The 4,572-nt window shown below is 38.3% G+C and overlaps 1 long non-coding RNA gene across 1 annotated transcript; it reads left to right on the plus strand.

The window, feature by feature from the left end:
- Positions 1-455: 455 nt before the first annotated feature.
- LOC147626535 (uncharacterized) lies at positions 456-2,928 on the plus strand. The gene is made up of 2 exons (XR_015268663.1): positions 456-872; positions 1,517-2,928. It is a non-coding gene; the product is annotated as an uncharacterized LOC147626535 (long non-coding RNA).
- Positions 2,929-4,572: the final 1,644 nt, after the last annotated feature.

Here is a 4,572-nt window from a genome sequence, read left to right on the forward strand (position 1 = left end):
CAACTATATTTATAAGAAGTTCTTAAAGGATATTGATCTAGATTGATCGAGATTGAATAACGAGTTTGTTGAGTAACTTAAACATTCAAGAAATTTTTTCAACACCATCACAGTCTAGATTTATGTGGTTTTTAATTTATCAATTTTCAATTTTCATTTGAAGAGATAATGGAGAACCTCATGTTTATAAAATGTTTTGTCAAGTAAAATTAACCAGTATATAGAAACATTTTTTGGAAGCCCAATAGTCATCATAAAACTTTTTTGAAATCCCAATAGTCATTGTTAATTAATCATGTGTATGATTTTAAATATATAGGTAGTTCATGTGTGTGAAACCCAGTAGTCATCATTAAGTCATGTGTATAGTTAGCCATGTGTATGCTTTTCAGAATGTAGGTTGTGTGTGTGTGTGTGTGTGTGTGTGAGAGAGAGAGAGAGAGAGAGAGAGAGAGAGAGAGAGAGAGAGCAAGTATTGTCAATACTAAGCAAATTATAAATTGTAGCTAGAATTTATAAATAATGTTTAGAAAAAAAGTGATCATTGTCAATACTAAGTAAACTATGAATTGTAATTAGAATTTTAAAAAGTTTCGCATTGCATCTGATAAATAGACAAAGATGTAAAGCAACACTATAGTGATAGATGAATGAATCATAATATGGAAATCGATAACAAAAGTAATGCTCAATTATAAAATTGAGAGTACTTTATGTAATGGAAACAAAAAAATGTGGAGCTCACATGATATAAGCTCAAAAGCAGCATGTATATCTCTATTGTGACTTCAAAAAGGAAGCCATGGTTCTCCATAATGCAAGTACCAATTGTTTCTCCCTTGTTGTCTTTATGCAGGGGATGTTACCTATAGGTAAGCGTCTCATTTCAAGGTCTATAACTTCCATAGTCTCAAATTTTTATTTTTTTCTTTGATCCAATATTTATTTTGGTAATGTTCAAATAATCAAAAATGCAATTCTTCCAATGTTAATACAATTCTTCTAACCAATTATATCAATGCAATTCTTCTAATCAATTATATGAATGCAATTCTTTTAATCAATTCTTCCAATGTTAACGCAATTCTTGTAATGAATTATATGAATGTAATTTAAAATCTAGTCTAGGCTCCACACTTACAATCATGCACTTACTTGTTTGTTTCTTCCTATCTCATGTGTGTGCTCTACAAATGAGTCTACTCTAGTTTCTAGTGGAGCACATCCACATACTAAATCTAATGCTTACTATATTTTTTTAAATGTTTTTGAATGCAAGAAATGAGTTGGATTGGTATTGGTGACTCATCTATAACTTTAGTATGGGAATGCAAGAAATGAGTTGGATTGGTATAATTAGTGACTCATCTATAACCTTACATGCATGTTGTAGAGAGCAATGAGGGTAAGAGTTTAATTGGTATTAGTGACTTTAGAGGCTTGTTGTTGTGTAGAGCAAGGTATCTTTATTGAGAGGGTGGTGAAGGACTAAGGCTACTTGGAATTTACATTGCAGGGTTCGGATATTTTGGAAAGATAGAAGCGGATATGGGGCTGAAATGCAAACGCCTACGACCAGCAGTCCCAACCCCTACATGGACTACCACCCGAGAAGATTCTTAAGCTTCTGCTTTCCAAACGCATACGTTATGCAAGGATTTACGATGGCAGTGCTAATTCGGGTGTGCAAGCCTTTGCTAATTCAGATATTGATTTGATTGTGAGTGTCCCTGGGAGCACAAGCTTGGATGAAAGAAAGAAGTGGGTGAAAGATAACATATAACGCCACTCGTATATCGGCAATTCTTGTAGGAAACGACTAGCCTCAGGGACCCATCTCTGCCATTACCAACATCAACTGTGGATTAGCTGCTCGAGAGATCAAAGTCTCCACTTACCACTCACTGTCCATCCTTGCCAATAGCTCGCCAGCTTCCACAGCCACTTTCAAGCCAGAGTTCCAGGCAATTCTCAGAGAGCTTGTTGAGTTCTTGACAGAAACGAGCTCCTTTTTTCGTTCCCTTACTTCAATCTTTCGTTGGAGTTTGCATTGTTTGAGAGGTGGGTATCTGTGAAGGATACAAACGCAAACCTATCATGCTTCAATCTTTCTGATCTGCAAGTGGACTAGATCAAACCGCGGGCACTGAGAACCTTCGCCAATTTTTAACAAAGAATTAGGGGAAGCGAAATCCTCACCCTCACGACGCCGACAGTGGGTCCTCCTCTGGTCGTCGTCCTCGTCTGCCTTCATATGATCATCCCACAACATCGCCTCACACTCACACAACCCAAGTCACAAAAAAGCTGGTAAAAATATAGGCGGTGATTAGCTGGTAAGGGTGTGCAGGGGTACCGGTAGCTTGGAGCACATGGTTGATGAGGTTCTGATTAAAGGTTTGAGCATTTACAGATGCTGAGCTTTTTAGTGACTTGGGTTCTGTGAGTCTGAGGCGATGTTGTGGGATATGAACGCAGATGACGAGGGACAGCAGACCCACAGTCTGAGCATATGGCTTCCTGTTGTTCTTTATTAAAAATTGGGAAAGATTTTCAGTGCCCAAGGTTTGATTTGGTGCTGCGATTGCCGCATACACAGCATCCAGTTGGTGCAGATCAGAAAGATTGAAGTATGATAGGTTTGTGTTTGTCTCCCTCACAGGTACCTATCTCTCAAACAATGGTCTCATAGAACTTCTTTCTTTCTTTGTTGCCCTCTCTCTCTCTCTCTCTCTCTACCTGTACACACACACATACATGCTCTCTACTTCTCTCTTTGTTTCCTGCCTGTGCACACACACATACTTCCTCCCTCACAAACACACATTGTTACAGTAGCAACAAGAAAAAGAAAGAAGACGAAGCAGCTTACATGTTAGTTTCTATATTTTTGTATTAACTAATGTTTAATTAATTTTAATTAAGTAATTAATAATCTATTAGTTAGTTAATTAGTAGTTAATTAACTAAATAGTTAACTTAAATTTAAAAAATAATACAAATCGTGAAAAGGGCGGGTGGTTGTGTGCACCTATGTTTGAAATGATTGAATGGCGCAAGTCGATGTAGATGGCCCTTGATGCGTGTGCGGGAAAATTTAAAATAAAAGAGAAGACGATTTATTAAAATATCAAACTGATCTCAAAAGTGCAATTAGTTTTGAATTTGAATTTTTAAACTTGAACTTTGATTTATGTGATTTGAACTATAAACTATGATTTTGGGAAGAATTTCAAATTTTAAATTTTGAGGAAAATTTCAATTTTTCAAAATTTTGAGAAAAAAGTTCAGCAAAAAATTCAAATTCGGGAGAGAGATTTAAAATGTGAATGGTCGAATGTCCCTAGGGCCATTTTATCATGCAAATTGATGTTTTAATTTGGAACAAGTGGTCATGGAATGGTCCAAGGGCCATTCTACCATGAACAAGGGGGCATAGAATGGCCCAAGGGCCATTCCTCCAAGCATAATGTGCATTGTAGAATGGCCCTCGGGCCATTTTTTCAAGCACATTGAGTATGGTAGAATGACCCTAGGGCTATTCTAAACCACATTGTGCATGGAAGAATGGCCCTGGGGCCATTCTGCTATGAACAAGGGGGTATAGAATGGCCCTAGGGCCATTTTACCACGTACATTCTTGATATGTTATGTATGCAAGGGTATGTATGCAAGGGGTAGAGAATGGCCCAAGGACCATTCTACCATGCACCAATAGTTGACACAAGGAAATACAAAACAGCCCTAAGGTCACTCTGCTAGGTGGATTTATATTTTGATGTAACCCTACGGCCATGCTAAAGCACATTGTGCATAGAAGAATGGTCCTAGCATCATCCTACTATGAACAAGGGGTTATAGAATGGCCCTAGTGCAATTCTACCATGCACATTCTTGATATATTATGCATGGCCCTAGGACCATTCTACCATGCACCAATAGTTGGCACAAAGGGGGTACAAGATGGCCCTAGGGCCATTCTACTAGGTAGATTGATGTTTTGATGTAGCCCTAGTGCCATTCTAAAGCACATTGTGCATGAAGCACATTCTAAAGCACATGGTTGATGATTAAAGGTTTGAGCATTTACATATGCTGAGCTTTTTTGTGACTTGGGTTCTGTGAGTGTCTGAGGCGATGTTTTGGGATATGAACGCAGATGACAAGGGACAGACCCACAGTCTGAGCATATGGATTCCTGTTGTTCTTCATTAAAAATTGGGAAAGGTTTTCAGTGCCCAAGGTTTGATTTATTGCTGCGATTGCCGCATACACAGCATCCAATTGGTGCAGATCAAAAACATTAAAGTATGATAGGTTTGTGTTTGTCTCCCTCATAGGTACCTAGCTCTCAAACAATGGTCTCATAGAACTTCTTTCTTTCTTTCTTTGTTGCCCTCTCTCTCTCTCTCTCTCTCTCTCTCTCTCTCTCTCTCTCTCATCTCTGATCTCTCTCTCTCATCTCTGATCTCTCTCTCTCTCTCTCTCGTACAAATCCCAAAAGGGGCGGGTGGTTGTGTGCACCTATGTTTGAAATGATTGAACAGTGCAAGTCGATGTAGATGGCACTCT

The sequence above is a fragment of the Cibotium barometz genome, chromosome 22 (assembly GCF_041138505.1).
Source record: "Cibotium barometz isolate CiBa-2024 chromosome 22, ASM4113850v1, whole genome shotgun sequence".
Classification (NCBI taxonomy): Eukaryota; Viridiplantae; Streptophyta; class Polypodiopsida; order Cyatheales; family Cibotiaceae; genus Cibotium; species Cibotium barometz.